The 27,899-nt window shown below is 43.8% G+C and overlaps 1 long non-coding RNA gene across 1 annotated transcript; it reads right to left on the bottom strand.

The window, feature by feature from the left end:
- Positions 1 to 514: 514 nt before the first annotated feature.
- Positions 515 to 25,607, bottom strand: LOC117275926 (uncharacterized). The gene is made up of 2 exons (XR_004506156.2): positions 25,572 to 25,607; positions 515 to 580 (listed from the first exon to the last, which is right to left on the bottom strand). It is a non-coding gene; the product is annotated as an uncharacterized lncRNA (long non-coding RNA).
- Between the last annotated feature and the right edge of the window lie 2,292 nt (positions 25,608 to 27,899).

Here is a 27,899-nt window from a genome sequence, read left to right as displayed (position 1 = left end):
AGAGAATAGAAGAGAAAAGATTGAAACTTAGGAATAAACAAATCCACATAATAGAGAATGAAAGAAAGATAAGTTTTCCTAACAACCCTGTAGCCTCTCAAAGATAAGTACAGACGTCTACGTACCGATCCATAAGACTCTACTAGACTCGCTCATGACTCATGTGATTTAAGAAACCTAGTGCTCTGATACCAACTTATTACGACCCAAAATTCCATCGGATCCGTGATGGAGCCTAACACTACCTTCTAGGCAAGCTAACAACCAATATACAGAAATAAATTTCAATAATGGAATTAAATAGTCTCAGAAGCGAAATAGTATAAATAACTTAAGTCAATAATAACAACATGACTGAAATCCATCCCAAAATCTTGTATCATCAAGTGCATGAGATTTACAAAATTTAAATATAGAGTCTTGACCAAAATATAGTACTGTCTGATAGACTAAACAGTAATAGCATGAACTAAAAAAGGGGACTTCAAGGCCTACGAACAGAACATCAGTGCTACCTCAAAATCTCCAATAGGTACAGATGCCACCCTCTAGCAATCACCTCTATCAGCAACACTTGGATCTGCATATGAAGTGCAGAGTGTAGTATGAGTACAACCGACCCTATTTACTCAATAAGTAATAATCCTAACCTCTGGTTGAAAGCAGTGACGCGCTTGGCAAGGTCCATTGCTTATTTTCTATAGCCAACACAAATAACATCATAAGAACTATAAAAGGAAAAGTAGATCAAGTAATATCTAGTTCAACTTTATCATAAAGAGAGGAGAAATAAGCATGATTTTCAACTATATCAGTCAAGACATCAATTATTCCATAGAAATTACCCAAACATGGATTATCAATTTAAACTATGATTCCAAGATTTAAACATGAAATAGAGACATCAAGTAATAGTTAGCATGAGAAAGATGAAACCCTATGCCTGCATGACAAGTTTACATGCCCAAAATCAATAATATCGCAATTTAATCATCAAGTATACCAAATCTCAACACATGTATAGTGCCTGATAAAAGTACCCCCTCAATCATCACACACATACACACACACTCACTCAGCACTATACGTGTGCCTGACATAAGTCTCTCACCAAGCATATCTCATATGCCTGCACCCACTGGTTAATACCTGACTCCGGAGGGGCGAATCCTAGTCTAAGCGCCGATCGGATCAGAAGTTAATGATCAATATCACTCAGCCCATATGGGGCATGGTTGCGTCACCTTACTATCAATACCACTCAATCCAATATGGAGCCTGACGCACGAGTCACCTCACTATCAAATATCAACATGGCTCTAAGGCCCAAGATCAATCATTAATCTCCTTAAGTCTCAATATGCCAACCCATCACAGTACCATAATCAAAATACTGTAAAGAGTATAACAACATACCATAAATCAACTCAAACTTGTGTCACATAAATAAGGACACCAACAACATGTGAGATGACATATAAAGAGCGCACTGAGACATAGATATAATACGCGGATACAATATCATGACTGAAAATATAACTACAGTTAAGGCAAACAACTCAATATAGCAAAATATTGCCCTATAATGTCTCAAACAGATAAGCACATAGCATAACATGATTTCTAGCATGAATAATAGCTCATGTATTCATATATGTGGAGGAAACATGGTATCAAAAAGGCATGATGGTAAAATAAGGAATATAATTGCAACGATCCGACCGGTCATTTTGAGAGTATTAGCCCCGAACCCCTATTTACTTCTCCCCCAATTTCATTTTTGGGTTTTGTGACTTGCCGGGGTGCTTGGTGTCAGATTCAGGAGAGTTTCGGAGTGGAATGGGACCCATAGTCCCTAAATTGGAAGTTTGAGTGCTAGGAATTTACCGTAGTTTGGATTGTGTGAAGACGACTTCAAAATGGAGTTTTGACGGTTCCTATAGCTCTGTAGGGTAATTTTGGTCTAAAGAGCGTGTCCGTATGTTGATTTGGAGTTCTGTAGGTCATTTCGGCATTAGTTAGCGAAAGTTGGAAAATTGGATGATTTTTGGAAAGATTGACCGGGAGTGGATTTTTTGATATCGGGGTCGGATTTTAATTCCGGAAGTTGGAGTAGGTCCATAATATCAATTATGACTTGTGTACAAAATTTGAGGTCAATCGGACTTGATTTGATAGGTTTCGGCATCGAATGTAGAAGTTTGAAGTTCTAAAGTTCATTAAGCTTGAATTGGGGTGCGATTCGTATTTTTAGCATTGTTTGATGTGATTTAAAGGCTCGACTAAGTCCATATAATGTTTTAGTACTTGTTGGTATATTTGTACGGGGTCACAAGGGCCCCGGGTGTGATTCGGACTTGAATCCGGAACAAAATTTGGACTTGGTGCATAGCTAAAGCATTGTTGTGTCTGGTGCAATCGCACCTGCACATTTTGGGTCGTAGGTGCGGCACCGCAGAAGTGGCCATCGATCAGCATAAGCAAAATTTGGATTGCCCAGCTGAGACCACAGATGCGGTCAGAGTCCCGCAAAAGCGGACGCGCAGAAGTGAGCATTTGGCCGCAGAAGCGACGTTGGTTTGGTCCAGCTGGGATCGCAGGTGCGAGGTAAGGGTTGCATCAGCGCGTCCACAGATGCAGAGGAAAATCGCAGAAGCGGATGGGCTGGCCTGGTCTATGGTCGCAGAAGCGGGAGGTTCATCGCAGATGCGGGCACGCAGGTGCGAGCCCTGGTCCGCAGAAGCGGAAAGCCTGGCCATAAGTGGAATCCGCACCTGCGATGGTTTTTCCGCAGGTGCAACTGAGAGCCCTCTGAAGAAAAATCGCTGGGCAAAAAAGGTCCAAGTCCGAAGGTTTGATTTCATTCTCCATTTTTAAACCTAGAGAGCTCGGATTGAGGAAAATTTTTTAGGGTCTTTCAGAGGAAACTTTTGGATTTGAGCCGTTCGGAGTTGGAAAATCGAGGGAAAGGCATTCTATTTGACTTATTGAGCGAGATTTGAGGTAAGTGACTTGTCTAACCTTGTGTGGGGGAAACTCCCCTGAGGTTTTGGTACTATTATGGTATTTTCAATACGTGAAGGCAGTGTACGCAAGGTGTCGAGTGCGTACTCGAGTTATATGTTGAAACATTTGGTTCTTGCTGAGTAACTTTCTTTTAATTCCTTAACTGAGTTGCTCTAGCCTGTGTAGTCACCATTTTTAGCCTAATGTCGCATGTCTACGTGTCTTAACTTTTACTTGCAATTTTTGCAACATGCTTAGTTGAATTACCTGCTTCCTTGATCTTGTATTCAGTCTTTAACTGTAGGATTCCTTGCTGTAAATTCGTTGTTCCATAGGTTACGAGTTGTGTATTTACTTTTGGGACTACCAGGCGGTACCTCGGGAGAGCCCCTGTTGCATATTTACTTTTGGGACTGTTAGGCCCCCGCAACTTTCATGGATCTTATGAATCGAGTCTTCAAACCTTTTCTTGACTCCTTCGTGATAGTGTTTATTGACGATATCCTTGTATATTCGCAAAGTCAAGAGGACCATCAATCATCTCAGGGCAGTTTTGCAGACCCTGTATCAGCACTAGTTATATGCGAGGTTTTTGAAATGTGAATTTTGGCTTGAATCTGTCACATTCTTGGGTCATGTTGTCTTTAGAGAAAGAATTGAGGTTGATCCTCAGAAGATTGTAGCTGTGAAGAATTGGCCTAGACCTACTACCCCAACATAGATTCACAGTTTCTTGGGCTTAACTGGATATTACAGGAAGTTTGTGGAGGGGTTCTCTACTCTCGCCTCTCCGTTGACTAAATTGACGCAGAAGGCAGTTAAGTTCCAATGGTCAGATGTTTGTGAAAGGAGCTTCCAACAGTTTAAATCAAGATTAACTACGGCACTAGTGTTGACCCTACCAGAGGGTACAAGTGGGTTTGTGGTATATTGTGATGCTTCAAGAATCGGACTTGGGTGTGTATTAATGCAACATGGCAAGGTTATAGCTTATGCTTCTATGCAACTCAAGAATCATGAAAATAACTATCCAACACATGACTTAGAACTTGCGGTGGTGGTATTTGCATTGAAGATTTGGCGTCATTATCTGTATGGGGTCCATGTGGATTTATTCACGGACCATAAAAGTCTTCAATATATTTTCAAACATAAGGAATTGAATCTGAGGCAGAGAAGGTGGCTTGAGTTACTCAAGGATTTTGACATTGATATCCTATATCATCCGGGGAAGGCTAATGTTGTGGTGGATGCCCTTAGTCGGAAATCTATGGGTAGTTTGGCTCACTTGGAGGCATATCAAAGGCCGTTGGCCAAGGAGATTCATCGGTTGGCTAGTTTGGGAGTTCGTCTTGCAGATTCTAGTGAAGGAAGGGTGATTGTGCAAAACAGGGCTGAATCATCGCTTGTTGTGGAAGTCAAGGTAAAGCAGTACAACGACCCATTGTTGGTACAATTGAAGGAGAGGATTCATAAACATAAGACCATGGCCTTTTCTCTTGGCATGGATGATGGTACACTAAGGTACCAAGGGCAACTATGTGTTCCAAATGTGGATGGTCTCCGGGAAAGAATCATGACCGAGGCTCACACTTCTAAGTACTTCGTGCACCCGGGCTCTACAAAGATGTATCATGATCTTAGGGAAGTCTACTGGTGGAATGACATGAAGAGGAATGTAGCGGACTTTGTGGCAAGATGTCCAAATTGTCAGCAAGTGAAGACCGAGCACCAAAGGCCCAGTGGGTTGGCACAGAACATAGAAATTCCAATGTGGAAGTGGGAGATGATCAATATGGACTTTGTTGTGGGACTACCTCGCACGCCTCGCAGGTTCGACTCGATTTGGGTAATTATGGACCGACTCCCGAAATCAACACACTTCTTACCTGTTAAGGCTACCGACACAGCATAACAGTATGCTCAGTTGTATATCAAGGAAATAGTCAGGTTGCATGGCACTCCAGTTTCCATTATCTCAGATCTAGGGGCACAGATCATGGATAAAATTTGGAAGAAGTTTCAGCAAGGTTTGGGTACTCAGGTGAATTAATACATCCTTTCACCCGCAGACTGACGGGCACGCAAAGCGGACTATTCAGACGCTCGAAGATATGTTGCACGCTTGTGTTCTTGACTTCAAAGGTAGTTGGGATGATCATTTGCCGCTCATAGAGTTTGCCTATAATAACAACTATCATGCTAGCATTCAAATGGCATTGTTCGAGGCTTTATATGGTTGGAGATGTAGATCTCCCATTGGGTGGTTTGAGATTGGGGAAGCGGAGTTGATAGGGCCAGACCTCATGCATCAGGCTATGGGAAAGGTTAAGATCATTACAGAATGGTTGAAAACTTCTGAGAGTCGTCAGAAATCCTATTAAGATATTCATCATAAGGATTTGGAGTTCAAAGAAGATGATTGAATATTCTTGATGGTTTCCCCTATGAAGGGTATAATGCGGTTCGGTAGGAAAGGGAAATTGGGTCCGAGGTATGTCGGACCGTACAGAATCACTCAGAGGATTGGTTAGGTGGCTTACAGGCTAGAACTACCTCTAGAGATGTCTTTAGTGCACCCGGTGTTCCACGTATCCATGTTGAAGATAGTGGTTGGAGATCCGTCGTTTATTGTTCCGGTTGAGACTCTTGAGGTTAATGAAGAATTGACTTATGAAGAAATTCTAGTTGCCATTCTTGATAGGCACGTCCGTAAGCTGAGAAATAAAGAAATTGCCTCCGTGAAAGTGTTATGGCTGAACCAGCAGGTTGAAGAGGCCACCTAGGAGGCTGAGGAAGAAATAAAGAAGAAGTACCCTCATTTGTTTGAAAAGTCATGTATTTGTAAAGTTGTGTTCTATGAAAATGCTAAGAGTTTACCTTCTATGAGTTATGTATCATTTGTAAAGTGGATGTTAAGGGTGTACCTTTTTGGTGATATAATGCTCGTGAGGCCACGGTTGCCGTTGTTTTTATGTTATCTTACATCATTAGTTCATGTATATGTTGTTAGGTGTCAAGCCCCGACCTCGAGGAGCGCGACCAGCGCTCAACAGAGTTACCCTGGTCGAGCAAGCCTGCACAGTGCTGTCTACCCAACTCACCCACAAATAAAGAGAAGAATGCATTTCATTAATTAGTCAGTAAGAAGTTATTTGAACAACACCAGTTCATTTCCATTAGTTATGTCATTAACAAGTCTTCAAAACAGTACGTTGTACAGTCATAGTTAAAGTGGAACATATGATACAATTACAACATTCTTAGTTTAACCTTCGCAAAAACATAAACAACCCACACTATGTCTACGAAGCCTCTAACAGGAACACAAGAGTGCTATGACAGTGCCGGCAACAAGGCCCCGGCTATACCTCAAAATGCTATGTACAAAGGATAAAAGATACAGGACCCCGAAATGAAGTAGGGCTCACCAAATCAGCTGAGGAGAGGGTGTGCTGCTATCACTGATCAATACCACCTGCTATGGAACCACCTGCATCCATTAAAGATACAGTGCCCCCGGTAAAAGGGATGTTAGTACATATGGAATAGTACTAGTATGCAAAACTAAACACCCTCTCAATAGAACGAGCAATGGTAAACGGAGAATAAAACATGAAATCAATAAAACACTCAAATAGTGTCAAGGTGTCAAGTTAGGGGAAAGGTAAATTTCCATTGGTGCCAATGAAACGAATGATATGAAAAAGATTACGAAATGAGTGGTAAATCCTTTTAATATTAATGCCTTGAGAGTATTGCTTAGACACCGAGGAAGGGTAGGTCAGAATAACCTAACCCTGAAACTATACGTGCCAATGTAGGAGTGATTGAGGGGTACATCCTCGTGCTAATGTGATGAGACTGTTTCCCCTTATATGGGATGAGATTGGTGTGTTGAGATGTTTCCCCTTAAATGGGATGAGATTATTGTTAGCGAGAAGTGATGTGATGTCGACCCACACGGCATTGTGGTAAGACGGCTTAGCCGATCAGGATGAGATCGGACGCCATGCCGCGCACATGGTGGTATTGTGAGTGTATGTCTCAGGGTGAGATGGCTTAGCCGATCGGCCTGAGATATCGGACTCCTTGCTAAAACATGGTGGTGTATCGGTGCTAAAGATCTCCCAACTTAAGTTACTAAAACTTACTGGAAATTTACCTTTCCCCTAACTTGACACCTTGATACTATTTGAGTATATTATTGATTTCATGTTTTATTCTTCGTTTACTGTTACTCGTTCTATTGATAGGGTGTTTAGTTTTATATACTAGTACTATTCCATATGTACTAACGTCCTTTCTGCTGGGGACGTTGCATCTTTAATGGATGCAGGTGGTTCCATAGTAGGTGGTATTGATCAGTGATAGCAGCACACCGTCTCCTCAGCTGATCTGGTGAACCCCACTTCATTTCGGGGTCCTGTATCTCTTATCCTTCGTACATAGCGTTTTGAGGTATAGTCGGGGCCTTGTTGTCGGCACTGTCATAGCACTCTTTTTTTCCTGTTAGAGGCTCCGTAGACATAGTATGGGTTGTATCTATTTTTGGGAAGTTTAAACTAAAAATGTTGTAATCGTATCATTTGTTCCACTTTAACTATGATTGTACAATGTACTATTTTGGAGACTTGTTAATGACGTAACTAATGGAAATGAACTGGTGTTATTCGCATGACCTCTTACTATCTAATTAATGAAATGTATTCTTCTTTTTATTCATGGGTGAGTTGGGTAGAAGGTATTGTAAAGACTTGCTTGACCGGGGTATCTCGGTTGAGCGTCAGTCGCGCTCCCTGAGGTCGGGGCGTGACAAACTTGGTATTAGAGCCTTAGGTTCTAAGGTGTCCTAGGATGTATCGGAGCCGTGTCTAGTAGCATCCTTCTTATCGGTGTGTTGTCGACCACATCTATAATTAGGAGGCTACTTGGGCATTTAGGAATAATACCCTTCTTTGATGTTCTAGATCGTGCGATAAAGCTAATTGTAAGATTGTTCCTCCTTTAACTCGTGCATTGCTCTAATTTTTAGTATATGGTGCCTATGAAGAAAGCAAGAACCGGCCAAGGAGCCAATGCCACCCCAGGAGTGGAAGTTGATCCTTTACTTGATGATGCGGGTGAGCACCCGAGGGGTGAGAACATTCCCCCGACAACTACACTGCCTGATTCCACTACACCTGATCAGACACACCAGTTCCTGCACCTACTGAGGATGCAATGATCCCTCCAACTAATATTCCAGTTCCACCTCCAGCCCCAGCTTCCAGTCTCGGTGTATCTGATGGGGACCTTAGGAAAGCCATACAGATGTTGGCTTAGATAGTGGCTTCCCAGGCCCAGAGATCAAATGTTGCACCCACTTCTTCTAGTCAGATAGGGGATTCCGCTAGTTCCAAGGTGAACAGATTTCTCCAGTTGGACCCTCCAGTGTTCAAAGGTACTGATCCTGAGGAGGACCCCCAGTATTTTATTGACGAGATGCATAAGACCCTACGGGTTATGCGTGCTACTAAGACGGAGGGAGCAGAGTTGGCCTCCTACCGCCTAAAAGGGGTGTCCTATTCTTGGTTTGAGATGTGGGAGGACTCCCGTGAGGAGGGGAGCCCTCTGGCGAGGTGGAGTGAGTTTGTCGATGCTTTTACTGATCATTTCTTTCCTGCCGAGACTAAGGCAGTCTGTGCCGAAGAGTTTGAGAGCCTGAAATAAGGTAGCACGAGTGTGTGGGAGTATCATATGAGATTTTCGCGCCTGGCCAAATATGCCATCTATATGATGCCAACTCTGGAGGCTAGAGTGCACCAGTTTGTGCAGGGCCTTAGCTTCTTGGTTATTAATGAGGCTGCTACAGCCGCCTTGAATTTTGATATGAACTATAGTAAGATGGTTGCATTTTCTCAAGACACAAAGACCCGTAAATTGAAGAATAGAATGAAGCATGAGAACAGCAGCAAGGCCCGGTCTGCGGGCAACTTTGGTAGTTCTTCTAGTGGTGGTGGTGGTGGTGGTAGGTCAGCATTCAAGGATGGGTCATTAGGGCCATCCCAGGCTTTTTCTCACTCTTCAGTCAGTGCACCACCATCGGGGCCCAGTCAGCAGTAGGTGAGCCGGTTTAGGCCCAGCCAGGGCAATAGGGGATCCTACCAGCAGGGTCGGTCTGGTAGGATATTTCAACAACAGCGGAGGCCCCCGTGCCCTAGGTGCAGGAAGATGCACTTTGGGGCCTGCTTCATGGACCAACCCATATGTTACGGTGTGGTATGAGGGGTCACATTTAGAGGGATTGTCGTTCGTCTCACCAGAGCATGGGTAGGGGTACAGCACAGCCAGCCAGTTCTGCAGCTACTACATCTGCAACACCTCCTCCAACTCGAGGCACCCCAGCACCCGCAGGGCGTGGTGCAGCTAGGGGTGGCATATAGAGTTCAGGAGGACCTAGCCGTTTCTATGCTATGAGGGGTCGCCAGAGTTCAGAGTCTTCTCCAGATGTTGTCACCGGTATATTGACTATCTAATCTCATGATGTGTATGCTCCTATTGATCCCGGTTCCACTTTATCCTATTTCACTCCCTATGTTTCTATGGGATTTGGGATAGAACCGGAACAGCTCCATGAGCCGTTCTTTGTATCTACTCAAGTTGGTGAGTCTATTGTGGCCGCGCGAGTTTCTAGGGATGGTCGGGACACCATGGCCGATCTCATTGAATTGAGGATGGTTGATACTGATGTAATAATGGCAATGGATTGGCTTTATTCATGTTTTGCCAAGCTTGACTATCGAACCAAAATCGTTAGGTTTGAATTTCCAAATGAGTCAATGATTGAATGGAAGGGGGGTGATGTGGTGCCAAAGGGTAGGTTTATTTCTTACCTTAAGGCCATGAAGATGATTAACAAAGGGTGTATCTACCATTTGGTCCGGGTTACGGACACCGATGTTGAGGCACCTACGCTTGAGTCTGTGCCTGTTGTGAATGAATTTTCGGAGGTCTTTCTGGATGAGCTCCCTGGGATCCCGCCAAATAGGGAGATTGATTTTGGGATTGTTGTGATGCCAGGCATGCAGCTTATATCTATTTCGCCCTACAGGATGGCACCAGCAGAATTGAAGGAGCTAAAAAACAATTGAAGGATTTGTTAGAGAAGGGTTTCATCCGGCCGAGTGTGTCTCCTCGGGGAGCACCAGTTCTATTTGTAAGAAAAAAGGTGGTTGCTAAGAATGTGTATTGACTATTGGCAGCTCAACAAGGTTACAATCAAAAAAAAGTACCCACTGCCAAGGATAGATGACTTGTTTGATCAATTGCGGGGTGCTAAGTACTTCTCCAAGAACAATTTAAGATTCTGGTATCACCAGTTGAAGATCAGGGAGCAGGATATTCCGAAAATAACTTTCAGGACCCGGTATGGGCACTTCAAATTCTTGGTAATGTCTTTTGGGTTAACAAATGCCCCCGCAACTTTCATGGATCTTATGAATCAAGTCTTCAAACCTTTTCTTAACTCCTTCGTGATAGTGTTTATTGACGATATCCTTGTATATTCGCAAAGTCGAGAGGACCATGCCAATCATCTCAGGGCAGTTTTGCAGACCCTATATCAGCACTAGTTATATGCGAGGTTTTCGAAATGTGAATTTTGGCTTGAATCTATCACATTCTTGGGTCATGTTGTCTCTAGAGAAGGAATTGAGGTTGATCCTCAGAAGATTGTAGCTGTGAAGAATTAGCCTAGACCTACTACCCCAACATAGATTCGCAGTTTCTTGGGCTTAACTGGATATTACAGGAAGTTTGTGGAGGGGTTTTCTACTCTCGCCTCTCCGTTGACTAAATTAACGCAGAAGGCAGTTAAGTTCCAATGGTCAGATGTTTGTGAAAGGAGCTTCCAAGAGTTTAAATCAAGATTAACTACGGCACCAGTGTTGACCCTACCAGAGGGTACAGGTGGGTTTGTGGTATATTGTGATGCTTCAAGAATCGGACTTGGGTGTGTATTAATGCAACATGTCAAAGTTATAGCTTATGCTTCTAGGCAACTCAAGAATCATGAAAAGAACTATCCAACATATGACTTAGAGCTTGCGGCGGTGGTATTTGCATTGAAGATTTGGCATCATTATTTGTATGGGGTCTATGTGAATATATTCACGGACTATAAGAGTCTTCAATATATTTTCAAACATAAGGAATTGAATTTGAGGCAGAGAAGGTGGCTTGAGTTACTCAAGGATTACGACATCGATATCCTATATCATCCGGGGAAGGCTAATGTTGTGGAGGATGCTCTTAGCCGGAAATCTATAGGTAGTTTGACTCACTTGGAGGAATATCAAAGGTCGTTGGCCAAGGAGATTCATCGGTTGGCTAATTTGGGAGTTCGTCTTGCGGATTCTAGTGAAGGAGGGGTGATTGTGCAAAGTAGAGCTGAATCATCGCTTGTTGTGGAAGTCAAGGAAAAGCAGTTCAATGACGCATTGTTGTTATAATTGAAGGGGGGATTCATAAACATAAGACCATGGACTTTTCTCTTGGCATGGATGATGGTACACTAAGGTACCAAGGGCGACTATGTGTTCCAAATGTGGATGCTCTCCGGGAAAGAATCATGACTGAGGCTCACACTTCTAGATACTCCGGGCACCCGGGCTCTACAAAGATGTATCATGATCTTAGGGAAGTCTACTGGTAGAATGACATGAATATGAATGTAGCGGACTTTGTGTCAAGATGTCCAAATTGTTAGCAAGTGAAGGCCGAGCACCAAATGCCCCGTAGGTTGGCACAGAACATAGAAATTCTAATGTGGAAGTGGGAGATGATAAATATGGACTTTGTTATTGGACTACCTCACATGCCTCGCAAGTTAGACTCGATTTGGGTAATTGTGGACCGACTCATAAAATCAGCACATTTCTTACCTGTTAAGGCTACCGACACAGCAGAACAATATGCTCAATTGTATATCAAGGAAATAGTCAGGTTGCATGGTACTCCAGTTTCTATTATCTCAGATCGAGGGGCAAAGTTCATGGATAATTTTTGGAAGAATCTTCAGTAAGGTTTGGGTACTCAGGCGAATCTTAGTACAGCCTTTCACTCGCAGACTGACGGGCAGGCAGAGCGAACTATTCAGACGCTCGAGGATAGGTTGCGCGCTTGTGTTCTTGACTTCAAAGGTAGTTGGGATGATTATTTTTCGCTCATAGAGTTTGCCTACAACAACAGTTATCATGCTAGCATTTGGATGGCACCGTTCGAGGCTTTATATGGTAGGAGATGTATATCTCCTATTGGGTGGTTCGATATTGGGGAAGTGGAGTTGATAGGGCCAGACGCATCAGGCTATGAAAAAGGTTAAGATCATTATAGAACGGTTGAAAACTGCTCAGAGTCATCAGAAATCCTATTCAGATGTCCGTCGTAGGGATTTGGAGTTCAAAGAAGATGATTGGGTATTCTTGAAGGTTTCCCCTATGAAGGGTATAATGCGGTTCGGTAAGAAAGGGAAATTGAGTCCAAGGTATGTCGGACTGTACAGAATCACTCAGAGGATTGGTCAGGTGGCTTACAGGCTAAAACTACCTCCAGAGATGTCTTTAGTGCACCCGCTGTCACCTGGGAGGCCGAGGAAGAAATGAAGAAGAAGTACCCTCATTTGTTTGAATAGTCATGTATTTATAAAGTTGTGTTCTATGAAAATGCTAAGAGTTTACCTTCTATGAATTATGTATCATTTGTATAGTTAATGTTAAGGGTGTACCATTTTGGTGATATACTGCTCGTGAGGCCATGGTTGCCGTTGTTTATATGTTATGTTACATCATTGGTTCATGTATATGTTGTTAGGGTTGGTTTCTGGGATTCTCTGACATGTGGATAGGCCCAGTTACAGGGGAAACTCTGGCAAAAAGTTTGGAAATTTGGGGAGTTAGTCAAAAGTTGGAATTGTTGGTGTGTTATAGCAGCTGAGTTACATTGGTTGCTAATGGAGGATTTTGGCCCTCATTCGAGGAGGAATGATCTTAAACGGGGGAGGATGTAAGGCCCCGCAAACTTTTACCTAAAACCCAGGGTTTTGTGGTGCCGAAGTAGGCTTATGTGTTGACGATTGTAGGGAGAAGTGCGTTGGGGAGTTGAAGAAAAAATTTTGAAACACAGGGCATTTTCCGCGGTCCATTCTACGGCCGCAGAACTGATCTGTGGACCGCATATCTACCGCAAATCGAGGCAAAAATTTGGGCAAAATTTTCGAACCATTATGCGGTCCATTATGCGGCCGCATAATCATTTTGCGGGCCGCATAACCCCTCGCAGATCCAGCATAAAACAATTTCGGAGGAACGTTCAGCGGCGCATTATGCGACTGCAGAATGGGTTTGCGGACTGCAGACCGGTCGCAAAGTGAGGCAGGGGTGCCCAGTTCCGGAGGGACATTATGCGGTCCATTTTGCGGACCGCAGAAGCGTTATGTGGTCGCATATGCAACCGCAAGTCTGCATCGGGGCTTTAGTTTTTCTCATTTTTGACCCGATCCTATTTCGATATATTAAGGCAAAGGGTCACTTTTGAAGAAAAAATCTGATATTCCTAGAGAGAGGGATTACCATAGAGTGAGAGGGGAAGTTCCTAAGATTATTGATCATTAACTCTTGCTCCAAGTTGAAGAATTCACAAGAAAATTCACTAAGTCTTCATCCTAGAGGTAAGGTTCTACTCCCTAGCCCTCAATTTCATGATTTTACTGAAAATAGGTAATAACCAAGCAATTCTTAGGTGTGGGAGTTGTTTATTTTAAATGCATATACCATCAAGGGTAGTGGGAAGATTGTTGATCTCATTTGGGTAAACTTTGGGTAGTGGGATGAAAGAATCCACCATAGGAGGACCTTGAAGCCTTAATGCACACCTAATGTTTGATAAAATGCTCAAGTGAGCTGGAACTATGAACTCCTTCCTAATTTGTGTTTAATTTTGCTATATCTCTAAATAGATCAAAGTTGCTAGGATTCCGAAACTGTGTAGTGAATTAAGGAAAGCTCAAAGCGAGGTATGTTGGCTAAACCCTTCTCTTAGAATTGAACCCCACAATATCCTTGTAAGTCCCGTGATGCTCATTATAAATTGATTATTCCAAATAAGCCTTGTGTCAAAATAAATATGCGTTCAATATGTATTCCAAAGACTCTTGTTATGTTTAGTCACTGTTGAGAATGTGGTTTAAGTGTGGTCTATGTGTTATTACGTTATGATTTAAAAGCGTGATTCTAATGAAAGTTATCATGTCAATTGTGTAAGAAATCACATGTGCCTAAGACCCTAAATTGCTCAAACATGTGTTTAAAGTCTTAATTAGAAAGGCCTTGTTGTTGATTATCCATGATGATATTTGAAAGTGAAAGAAGAGAACATGAAATATGATGTGCGGCCATCGTGCCAAGAATGATATTGTGTTATGGCCAATAATGCCAATAAAATTAATGGCATGTAAAAGAATATGAATTGAGTGGTAAATACTTTTAATAATAAATGTCTTGGGAGTATCGTTTAGCCACCGAGGAAGGGTAGGTCAGAACAACCTAACCCCGAAATTACACGTGCTGGTGTAGGAGTGATTGAGGGGTACATCCCCGTGCTAATGTGATGAGACTGTTTTCCCTTATATGGGATGAGATTGGTGTGTTGAGATGTTTTCCCTTAAATGGGATGAGATTATTTCTAGCGAGATGTGATGTGATGTCGACTCACACGGCATTATGGTGAGACGGCTTAGCCGATCTGGATGATATCGGATGCCATGCCGTGCACATGGTGGTATGGTGAGTGTATGTCTCGGGGTGAGACGGCTTAGCCGGTTGGGCTGAGATAGGACACCGTGCTAAAACACAATTGTGTATCGGACTCCGCAGACATAGTGTGGGTTGTATCCATTTTTGGGAAGGTTAAACTAAAAATGTTGTAATCGTATCATTTTTTTCCACTGTAAGGCCCCATAAATGTTTTTCCTAAAAACCCGGGTTCCGTGATGCCAAGGTAGGCGCAGTTCGAACTTTTTGGATTGAACAGTGCGCTGGGAGTTGAAGGAAAATGTTGGGCAGAAGTACCCATTTCTGCGGCCGCAGAACCACTCTAGGGACCACAGACTGGTTGCAGAGTGGGGCAGATTTCTGGGGTATTTTTGATGCCCAATTTCGCGGCCATTATGCGACCACATAACCGTTTCGTGCACACCTAGTGTTTGATAATATGCTCAAATGAGCTAAAACCATGTTCATCTTCCTAATTTTGGTTCAATTTTGTTATATTGCTAAAAATAGATGAAGTGGCTAATATTTCGGAACATCTTAGAGTTTTAAGAAGCTCAATTGAGGTATGTTGGCTAAACCCCCTTCTTCTTAAAATCGAATCCCACGGTGTTCATGTAATTGGAGTAAGCCCTTGATCATTATAGAATTGGCGATTTCTAATGTGTTTGTGTTGAAGGATGTAAGTTCAATCCTTATTCTAAATGCTTCATCATGTTATCTTGTTATTTGAGGATGTGTTCAAAATATGGAATATGCACTAGCAATGTTAAGATCAAAATAAAGGTTGTTATGCCAAACTGTATGAAAAGCCTATATGTGCCTAAGACTCCCAATTGCTCATATGTGAATTTAACGTCTTGAATGGGAAGCCTTATTGTTGTTGATACTAATAATGTTGGAATATGGAAAAAGAACTTGAAATTATGAAATACGGCCTAGCGCCAAGAATAACCTTATAATTGGCGCCACTCGTGCCATTGTATTGAAAGTATGGGAAAGCAATATGAATTGAGATGACTGAGTGAAAATGGTTGATGTCTCAAATGAGATGGCTTAGCCGATCGGGCCGATATCGGACTCCGTATAAGAACATGATGGTATTGTGGATGAAATTGTGAAAATGGTTGATGTCTCAAATGAGATGGCCTAGCCGATCGGGCGGTGATCAGATGCCATGCCGCACACATGGTGGCACTGTGCTAGAAATAATAATGAAATTGTGGTAATGTCTCAAATGAGATGGCCTAGCCGATCGGGCCGAGATCGGACTCCGTGTAAGAATACGGAGGTATTGTGAATTGTGGAATATCGGTACTAAAGGTCACCCAACCTAATAATATGGAAATTGTCTTGAAAACGTATATGATCCTTAACTTGTTGTTTTACTATTATTTGAAGCCCTTATTGAATTCTTGAGTGTTCCTCTTGTATTATTATTCATTCTATTGAGTTGGTGTTTAGCTGTACATACTAGTGCTATTCGACGGTACTAACGTCCCTTTTGCCGAGGGCACTGCATCTTTAAATGGATGCAGGTGGTTACATAGCAGACAGTGTTGATCACAGATAGTACTGCATCCTCTTCTCAGCGGACTCGATGAGCCCCATTTCATTCTGGGGTTATGTAATATATCTTTTGTTTATATCGTTGTACTTTTGAGGTATAGACGGGGCCTTGTTGCCGGCACCTTCTTTACACTCTTTTGTATCTTTAGAGGCTCCGTAGACACTATGTGGGTTGTACATGGTGTTGGGAATGTTAAAAAAGTTATGTTGTGTTTGATCACTTGTTCTACTTGAACTATAAGAAATGTGTATTTTGAGACTTAAAGGCGCAATGACAAATGAAATGATTTAGGATTGTATGAATGAGATCCCTACTGTATAATTAATGAAATCATGTCTTTTCTTGATCATGGGTTAATTGGGTAGAAAGTATCTAACAGGCTTTCTCGGTCGGGTTCACTCGGTTGAGTGCCGGTCGCGCTTTCCGAGGATGAGGCATGACGTCCACTTTAATTGTGATTGTACAATGTACTGTTTTGAAGACTTGTTAATGGCGTAACTAATGAAAATCAACTAGTGTTATTCGCATGACCTCTTACTGTCTAATTAATGAAATGTATTCTTCTCTTTATTCATGGGTGAGTTGGGTAGAAGGTATTGTAAAGGCTTGCTTGACCGGGGTATCTCGGTTGAGCGCCGGTCGCGCTCCCCGAGGTCGGGGCTTGGCAGGGACTACGAGGCGGTACCTCGGGAGTGCCCCTATTCTGTATTTACTTTTGGAACTACGAGATGGTACTTCGGGAGCGCCCTTATTGCATATTTACTTTTGGGACTACGAGACGGTACCTCAGGAGCTCCCCCTGTTGTGTATTTACATTTGGGACTACGAGGCGGTACCTCGGGAGCGCCCATGTTGGTTACCTTTATTTGCTATGTTGTTACCTCTCTATAATTTCTCATTATTTCAATTCACAATCATTTCATTATATTATTATATCTTCTGCCTTGTTTCCCTTTTATTCCAGTAGAGACCAGACCTGACCTCGTCACTACTCTACCAAAGTTAGGCTTGGCACTTTCTTGGTTACCATTATGGTGTATTCACACTACACTTCTGCACATCTTTTTGTGCAGATCCAGGTACTGCTTACCAGACCATATACTAGTGAGCTAGACTGTACATGGAGACTTCAAGGTATATCTGCCAGCGTCTGCAGACCTCGGAGTCCCCCTCTATCTTTATGATGTTGCTTTCTTTATTTTCATTAGACTCTGATGTATAGAGACACTTAGCATTTTCTCTTTAGAGCTTGTGACTTATTTCTATCGGGTTTTGGGAGTTGTAACTATTTTGAATCGCAGTTCTTATTTATTTCATATGTTGAGGTTGAGTTTTACCTTTATATTCAGTTATTCCGCATAATTGTTAGAGACTAGGTTCCGTCACGACATCCTACGGCGAGAAATTTAGGTCGTGACAAGTTGGTATCAGAGCACTAGGTTCATAGGTGTTATGAGTCACAAGCAGGTTTAGTAGAGTCTCGCGGATCGGTACGGAGATATTTGTACTTATCTTCGGGAAGCTATGAAACTATTAGGAAAAGCTTCACTTCTTTGATTCCTTATCCTTCCAGATTTTGACTTCGAATTCTAAATTTTTGTCTTTCTATTCTCTCACAGATGGTGAGGTCATGTACAGCTGGATCAGATGACCAAACACCCGCACCCCCTACAAGAGCTGCGAGAAGCCGGGGCTGGGGTAGAGACCGAGGACGTCCACGTGGTGCAGCCAGATCACTCGCACGAGCTGCTACAGAGGAGCCGCTAGTAGCTCCAGTTGGAGGGCAAGCACCTGAGATGCTTGTTACTGTACCAGCCCTCCAGGAGACTCTCGCTCAGTTTCTGAGCATTTTCAGCACGTTGGCTTAGGCATGGTTGATACCATTTTCTCCTTCCACATCTCAGGCTGGGGGAGGAGCACAGACTCCCACCGCCCGTACCCCAGAGCAGCGGCTCCAAGTTGACCAGGTTCCTGAGGTCATACCGATACAGCCGGTAGCTCCAGTTCAGCCCGAGGTTAGGGCAGTAGTTTCTGAGGGGGAGCAACACACGCTCGATAGGTACAAGAAGTACCACCCTACTACTTTCAGTGGCTTGGCATCAGAGGATGCCCAGGGTTTTCTTGAGGAGTGCCACCGTATCCTCCGCACTATGGGTGTTACGGAGTCTAGTGGGGTTTCTTTCACTACATTCCAGCTTAGAGGAGCGGCCTATTAGTGGTGGCGAGCATATGATTTGGGTAGTCCGGTCGAGGCAGCTTCACTCACTTGGGCTCAGTTCTCAGATATGTTCTTCATGGAGTATGTCCCCTAGAGTCTAAGAGAAGCGTGGCGCGCAGAGTTTGAGCAGTTGCGCCAGGGTTCTATGACCGTGTCAGAGTATGCGGTCTAGTTCAGTGATTTGGCCAGGCATGCACTAGCCTTGGTTGCTACTATTCGGGAGCAGGTTCATCGATTTATTGAGGGGCTTAACCCCAATATCAGATTTAGCATGGCCTGAGAGTTATAGATAAACATCGTATACCAGCAGGTGGTGGGGATCGCCATACGATTGGAGGGTATGTTGACTCGGGAGAGAGAGGATAGGGAGGCCAAGAGGTCTCAAGAGTCTGGAAATATAGAGGTACTCATGCCCCAGTTATAGCTCGTTAGGGTAGGGGCTATATGGGTTGCCCTATTCATTCAACACTTCCAGCCGCCAGCAGTACTCCGGCCACTCCTAGGCCACAGGCTCCTTATTATGCACCGCTATTGTCTAGTGCACCTCCTGCATGGGGTGCTTTCAGCGGTAAGTCTAGTCGATCAGGCTTGAGCCAGTCACAGCAGCCACATCCTCCGAGAGCTTGTTTTGAGTGTGGTGACACTCATCATATGGTGAGGAATTGCCCCAGACTTTGGAGGGGTGCACCACCACAGGCCACTCAGGCACCGCGTGCTCCACTGGGTCCTCGGGCTATGGTTACAGCACCATCTACCACCCTACCCGAACAGCCAGCTCAAGGTGGAGGTCGGACAGGTTGAGGTCGCCCTAGAGGGGGAGGCCAGGCCAGATATTATGCCATTTATGCTAGGACAGAGGCAGTTGCATCTGATTCTCTTATCACAGGTATTGTTATGGTCTGTTATAAAGATGCATTAGTCTTATTTGATCCAGGCTCCACTTATTCCTATGTGTCATCTTATTTTGCTCTGTATTTGGGTGTATCCCATGATTCTTTGTGTTCTCATGTCTATGTGACTACACCCACAGGTGATTCTATTATTGTTGATTGTGTGTATCAGTCGTGTTTGATTGTTCTTAGTGGTTTTGAGACCAGAGCCGAATTATTATTGCTCAATATGGAGGATTTCGATGTTATTTTGGGCATGGACTGGTTGTCGCCCTATCAAGCTATCCTTGATTGTCACTCCAAGATGGTGACGTTGGCTATGCCAGGTCTACCGCGGCTAGAGTGGAGAGGTATCTTAGATCATGTTCCTAACAGGGTTGTCTCATTTCTAAAGGCTTGGCGGATGGTTGAGAAGTGGTGTGATGCATATTTGGCATATGTGAGGGATGTTAGTGCTGACACTCCCACCATCGAGTCAGTTCTGGTAGTGAGGGATTATTTAGACATATTTTCGGCGGATCTTCCGGGCATGCCGCCTGACAGAGATATCGACTTTGGCATTGATTTGTTACCGGACACTCAACCATTTCTATTCCACCCTATCATATGGCCCCATTAGAGTTTAAAGAGTTAAAGGAACAGTTGCAAGAGTTGCTCGATAATGGCTTCATTTGGCCCAATGTATCGCCTTGGGGTGCTCCTATCTTGTTTGTAAAGAAGAAGTATGGTTCTATGAGAATGTGTATTGATTATTGCCAGTTGAACAAGGTTACAGTGAAGAACATGTATCCATTGCCATGTATTGATGACCTATTTGATCAGCTTCAGGGTTCCAGAGTGTTCTCTAAGATCGACTTATGTTTAGGCTATCATCAGTTGAAGATTCAGGAGCCAGATATCTCGAAGACTGCTATCAGGACTCGATATGGTCATTACAAGTTCCTTATGATGTCTTTTGGGCTGACCAATACCCCAGCAGCATTCATGCACTTGATGAACAGTGTATTTCAGTCCTATCTTGACTCTTTCATCATTGTGTTTATTGACGACATTCTGGTGTACTCGGGAGGATCATGAGCAGCACCTGAGGATTGTGCTTCAGACCTTGAGAGAAAAGAAGTTATATGCAAAATTTTCGAAGTGTGAATTCTGGCTAGATTCAGTTGCATTTTTGGCTTATGTAGTATCGAGTGAGGGGATCAAGGTAGACTCGAAGAAGATTGAAGTAGTGCAGAGTTGGCCTAGACCGTCCTCAGCAACGGAGATCCGGAGTTTTCTTGGCTTGGCGGGGCATTACCGTCGATTTGTAGAGAGTTTCTCATCTATTGCAGCACCTATGACTAGATTGACCCAGAATGGTGCTCCGTTCAGGTGGACCGAGGAGTGTGAGGGGAGCTTTCAAAATCTCAAGACTGCTTTGACTACAGCCCCAGTGTTAGTGTTGCCTACTGGATCGGGGTCCTATACGGTGTATTGTGATGCGTCGCGCATTGGTCTCGTCGCGGTGTTGATGCAGGACGATAGGGTGATTGCCTACGTGTCTAGACAGCTAAAAGTGCATGAGAAGAACTATCATGTCCACGACCTCGAGTTACAATCTATTGTTCATGCCTTGAATATGGGCAGCACCACTTGTATGGTGTCCCTTGTGAGGTCTACACCGATCACCGGAGTCTACAGCATCTATTTAAATATAAGGATCTTAACTTGCGGCAGCGGAGGTGGTTGGAGTTGCTTAAGGATTATGATATCACCATCCTCTATCATCCTGGGAAGGCCAATGTGGTGGACGATGCCTTTAGTCGCAAGGCGGAGAGTTTGGGAAGTTTAGCATATCTACCAGTAGCAGAGAGGCCTTTAGCCTTGGATGTTCAGGCCTTGGCCAACTAGTTTGTCAGATTGGATGTTTCCGAGCCGAGCAAGGTTTTGGCTTGTGTGGTTTCTCAGTCTTCTCTTTATGATCGTATCATAGAGCGTCAGTATGATGACCCCCATCTGTTTGTCCTTAAGGACATGGTTCAGCACGGTGATGCCAAGGAAGTCACTATTGGAGATGACGGTGTATTACGTATGCAGGGCAGGCTATGTGTGCCTAATGTAGATGGCTTACGTGAGTTGATTCTCCAGGAGGCTCATAGTTCGCGGTACTCTATTCATCCAGGTGCCGCGAAGATGTATCAGGACTTGAGGCAGCATTATTGGTGGAGAAGAATGAAGAAGGACATAGTGGAATATGTAGCTCGATGCCTAAATTGTCAGCAGGTGAAGTATGAGCAGCAGCGGCCAGGTGGATTGCTTCAGAAGCTAGAGATTCTGAAGTGGAAATGGGAGCAGATCACTATGGATTTCGTTGTTAGGTTTCCACAAACTCAGAGGAAGTTCGATGCAGTTTGGGTGATTGTGGATAGATTGACCAAGTCAGCTCATTTCATTCATGTGGTTACTACTTACTCTTGAGAATAGTTGGCTTAGGTTTACATTCGCGAGATTGTCAGGCTTCATGGCGTACCATTATCTATCATCTCTGACTGGGGTACGCAGTTTACATCGCGGTTCTGGAGAGCCGTACAGCATGAGTTGGGTACTAGGGTGGAGCTGAGTACAGCATTTCACCCTCAGATGGACGGACAGTCCAAGCGCACTATTCAGATATTAGAGGATATGCTTCACGTGTGTGTGATGGATTTTGGGGTTGCTTGGGATCATTTCTTGCCACTTGCGGAGTTTTCCTACAACAACAGTTATCAGTCGAGCATTCAGATGGCACTGTATAAGGCTTTGTATGGTAGGCAGTACCAGTCTCCAGCAGGTTGGTTTGAGCCGGGCGAGCCTAGGCTATTGGGTACAGACTTGGTTCAGGATGCTTTGGAAAATGTTAAATTGATTCAGGATCGACTTTGTACAGCCCAGTCCAAGAAGAAGAGTTATGCAGATCGGAAGGTTCGCGATGTTGCATTCATGGTTGGGGAACGGGTCTTGCTCCGAGTTTCTCCCATGAAGGGTGTTATGAGGTTCAGGAGGAAGGGCAAGTTGAGCTCTAGATATATCGGGCCTTTTGAGATTCTTGAGAGGGTTGGAGAGATGGCTTAAAGACTTGCACTACCACCTAGCCTCTCTGTGGCTCATCCTGTGTTCCAAATTTCCATGCTCTGGAAGTATCACGATGATCCGTCTCATGTGCTGGATTTCAGCTCAGTCCAATTGGATAAAGATCTATTTTATATTGAGGAGCCGGTGGCCATTTTGGACAGGCAGGTTCGAAAGTTGATGTCAAAGAACATCGCGTTAGTGAAGGTACAGTGGAGGGGTCATTCGGTCGAGGAGGTGACTTGGGAGACCGAGCACGATATGCGCAGCCGTTATCCTCATCTTTTCACCACTTAAGGTATGTCTCTATACTCGTTCGAGGACAAACGTTTGTTTTAAGAGGGGGAGGATGTAACGACACGGCCGGTCATTTTGAGAGTATTATCCCTGAACCCCTATTTATTGCTCCCCCGATTTCATTTTTGGGTTTTATGACTTGCCAGGGTGCTTGATGTCGAATTCGGGAGAGTTTCAGAGTGGAATGGGACCCATAATCCCTAAATTGGAAGTTTGAGTTCTAGGAATTTACCATAGTTTGAATTGTGTGAAGACGACTCTAAAATGGAGTTTCGACGGTTCTTATAGCTCCGTAGGGTGATTTTGGTCTTAGGAGCGTGTCCTGATGTTGATTTGGAGGTCCGCAGGTCATTTCGGCGTTAATTGGCAAAAGTTGGAAAATTGAATGATTTTTGGAAAGTTTCACCAGGAGTGGATTTTTTGATATCAGGGTCGGATTCCGATTTTGGAAGTTGGAGTAGGTCTGTAATGTCAATTATGACTTGTGTGCAAAATTTGAGGTCAATCAGACTTGATCTGATAGGTTTCGGCGTCGAATGCAGAAGGTTGAAGTTCTAAAGTTCATTAACCTTGAATTGTGGTGTGATTCATATTTTTAGCGTTGTTTGATGTGATTTAAAGGCTCGACTAAGTTTGTATAATGTTTTAGGACTTGTTGGTATATTCGGACGGGGTCCTGGGGGGCCCAAGTGTGATTCGAACTTGAATCCGGAACAAAGTTTGGACTTGGTGCATAGCTGAAGCATTGTTGTGTCTGGTGCAATCGCACCTGCGCATTTTGGGCCGCAGGTGCGGAACCGCAGAAGCGGCCATCGAAACGCAAAAGCAAAATTTGGACTGCCCAGCTGAGACCACAAATGCGGTCAGAGTCCCGCAGAAGCGGACTCGCAGAAACGAGCATTTGGCCGCAGAAGCGTCGTTGGCTGGCCCAGCTAATTTCGCAGGCGCAAGGTAAGGGTCGCATTTGTGCGTCCGCAGATGCGGAGAAAGATCATAGAAGTGGATTGGCTGGCCTGGGCTGTGGTCGCAGAAGCAGGAGGTTCGTCGCAGATGCGGGCTCGCAGGTGCGAGACCTGGTCCGCAGAAGCGGAATGCCTGGCCATAAGTGGAATCCGCACCTGCGATGGTTTTTTCGCAGGTGCCGCGTCACAGGTGTGACTGACAGCCCGCAGAAGCGAAATCGTTGGGCAGAAAAGGACCAAGTCTGAGGATTTAATTTCGTTCTCCATTTTTGAACCTAGAGAGCTCAGATTGAGGCAAAATTGTGAGGGTTTTTCAGAGGAAACATTTGAATTTGTGCCATTCGGAGTTGGAAAATCGAGGGAAAGGCATTCTATTTGACTGATTGAGTGAGATTTGAGGTAAGTGACTTGTCTAACCTTGTGTGGGGGAAACTCCCCTTAGGTTTTGGTACTGTTATGGTATTTGCAATACGTGAAGGCCGTGTATGCAAGGTGACGAGTGCGTACTCGGGTTATATGTTGAATTATCTGGTTCTTGCTGAGTAGCTTTCTTTTAATTCTTTAACTGAGTTGCTCTAGACTGTATAGTCACGATGTTTAGCCTAATTTTGCATGTCTACGTGTCTTAACCCTTACTTGCAATTTGTGCAACATGCTTAGTTGAATTACATGCTTCCTTGATCTTGTATTCAGTCTTTAACTATAGGATTCCTTGCTGTAAATTCGTTGTTCCATAGGTTATGAGTTCTGTATTTACTTTTGGGACTACGAGGTGGTACCTCGAGAGCGCCCCTATTGCATATTTACTTTTGGGACTACAAGGCGGTACCTCAGAAGTTCCCTTGTTGTGTATTTATTTTTAGGACTACGAGGCGGTACCTCGGGAGCGCCCCTGTTGCATATTTACTTTTGGGACTATGATGCGGTACCTCGGGAGCTCCCCCTATTATGTATTTACATTTGGGACTACGAGGAGGTACCTCGGGAGCGCCCATGTTGGTTACCTTTATTTGTTGTGTTGTTACCTCTCTGTAATTTCTCATTGTTTCAATTCTCAGTCATTTCATTATATTATTATATCTTCTGCCTTGTTTCCCTTTTATTCCAGTAGGGCCCTGACCTGACCTCGTCACTACTCTACCGAGGTTAGGCTTGGCACTTACTGGGTACCGTTGTGGTATACTCATACTACACTTCTGTACATCTTCTTGTGCAGATCCAGGTACTGCTTACTAGACCAGGTACTAGTGAGCTAGACCGTACGTGGAGACTTCAAGGTACATCTGCCAGCATCCGCAGACCTCGGAGTCTCCCTCTATCTTTATGATGTTGATTTCTTTATTTTCATTAGACTTTGATGTATAGAGACACTTAGCATTTTCTCTTTAGAGCTTTTGACTTATTTCTACCGGGTATTGGGAGTTTTAACTATTTTGAATCGCAATTCTTATTTATTTCAAATGTTGAGGTTGAATTTTACCTTTATATTCAGTTATTCCGCATAATTGTTAGGCTTACCTACTCTTAGAGACTAGAGACTAGGTGCTGTCACGACATCCTAAGGAGGGAAATTTGGATCGTGACAATAATAGCCTACAGTCTACCCGGATCATGAATAACCACGTTGTACGCATACACGTTCGTCACCTTGCACGTGCGTCACCCCCAACACATAACAAATATCATGGCCAACAGGGAAATTACCCTCAAACCAAGCTCAGGCAAGATACTTACCTCAAATGTGCGAGAATCAATACTCCAAAAATCCCTTCCCTCTTGAATCAGCCTCTGAATGGGTCAAATCTAGCCAAAAATAACTTAATAACATAGATAAGTACTTCGATTGACCATGGTGCTTAGACAAGAGAACATTTGTTCATTTAAAGTATTCTGAAGCGAGCTTCAAAGCAAAGCTGAAGAATATATATAGCCGCTTTCCTAGTTCCGGCGATATCTCCAGCTTGCCTCATCTGCTTCTCTATATTCAAAAGTGCTTCTATTTATGCCTCCAATTTCATATCACCTTCCTGTAAACACAATAAAGCAAAAATTCAAATGAATAAATAGAGGAATAGATAAAAAAACATTAAGCATGAAATATAAAAACATTTACCATATTGAATTTTTGAGTTTATTGGAGTTTGATTAGGACCGATTCTGAAACCCTAGAAGAGAGAAATAGAATGAGAGAGAGAGAGAGAATTGTTACCTACTGAGTTGGAAGTAGTCACGTTACTCCCTGCACCTTGTGTGCAGATTCAGGTGTGACTGGACGTGAAAGTCATTGAGTTCGTGCGCAGTTGATCTTCCGGAGATTTACGAGGTAGCTACCGGCGTTCGCAGACTGTGTGCTCCTTCCTTATTATCTTTCTTTCTCTGTATTGATATCTAGATGCAGACTATTGTAGACACTGTCTTTTAGATTGAGAGTCTAATTGCTCATGACTTAGTGACAGCCCGATATCGGGCTATTTTTCCGCACTTATGTTTTATTTGGGTTTTACCCCATATTTATGAGAAACTCCGATTATTTTAAATGTCTTAATTCATTTCTGTTAAATTTTGAAAGTGTTTTGGAAAGGTCGGCTTGCCTAGTACCACGATAGGCGCCATCACGATGGGTTAGGTTTTGGGTCATGACAAGTGCAATCTAGAACGGCATAGCATGGAGACAACCAATCCATACCCAATATCACATCAAAGTCAACTATACTGAGCAGCAAAAGGTCTACTCGGGTCTCCAGACCCCCAATAGTCACTACACATGACCGATATACACGGTCCACAACAATAGTATCATATGCAGGAGTAGATACATGAACAGATGAAACTAAAGACTCACGGGGCATATCCAGAAAATGAGCGAAATACGATGAAACATATGAATAAGTGGAACCAGGGTCAAATAATACAGAGGCATCTCTGTGACAAACTGAGACAATACCTGTAATCACAGCATCTGAAGCAATAGCATCAGGTCTGGCAGAGAGGGCATAGAAACAGGCCTGGCCACCCCTTGATCTACCTCCCCCTCTCGGGCAACCCTTAGCTGACTAAGCTCCACCCCTAGCTGGCTGGGTAGGTGGTGGAGGAACTGATGCTGATGACATAGACTGGCTCCTCTGTGGAGCAGGAGATGCGGAGCATATATCCACACTTATTTGAGGCTCCAGGTATGCTTCTAGACTCGTTCGAGGACGAATATTTGTTTAAGAAGGGGAGGATGTAACGACCCGACCGGTCGTTTTGAGAGTTATAGCCCTGTTTCCCCCATTTTTGCTTCTTTTTGTGTTCTTCAGCTATATTATGATATGTCGGGTTAGTTGGTTCGGGTCCGGAGTGGTTTCGGAGTGAATTGAGACACTTAGTCTCTTTATTAGAAGCTTAAGTTGGAAAAGTCAATCGGATGTTGACTTATGTGTAAACGATCTCGGATTTGAATTTTGATGGTTCCGTTAGCGTGATTTTGGACTTAGGAGCGCGTTTAGAATGTGATATGGAGGTCTATAGTGGAATTAGGCTTGAATTGGCGAAGATTAAAAATTTGGCGATTTTGGTCGGCAGTGGAAAATTTGATATCGGGGTCGGAATGGATTTACGGAAGTTGGAACAAGTCCGTGGTGTTATTTGTGATGTGTGTGTAAAGTTTGAGGTCATTCGGACGTGGTTTGATTCTTAGGCTTGAATCCGAGGGTAATTTGGTGTTTTGATGTAGTTTTGAGTGATTCAAAGGTTCGACTAAGTTCGCATTGGGTTGTATGACTTGTTGGTATGTTTGGTTGTGGTCCCGAGGGCCTCGAGGTGGTTCCGGGTGGTTAACGGAAGGTTTGGAACTTAGAAATACAGTTGAACTGATGCTACTGGTGTTTTCCGCACCTGCGGAGAAGGAGCCGCAGGTGCGCGACCACAGAAGCACATAGGAGGTCGCAGATGCGGGCAGTGTTGAGTTGGACTGGAACCACAGGTGCGAGAAGGGGGTCGCATCTGCGAGCCCGCAGATGCGAGGCTAAGTCACAGATGCGGAAGTGAGGAGTTGGTCGATTTCCGTAGAAGCGGAGGGAG

This window comes from Nicotiana tomentosiformis, chromosome 4 (assembly GCF_000390325.3).
Source record: "Nicotiana tomentosiformis chromosome 4, ASM39032v3, whole genome shotgun sequence".
Lineage (NCBI taxonomy): Eukaryota > Viridiplantae > Streptophyta > Magnoliopsida > Solanales > Solanaceae > Nicotiana > Nicotiana tomentosiformis.
Note: the sequence above shows the minus strand (reverse complement) of the source record. Positions and strands in the feature narration are given on the sequence as shown.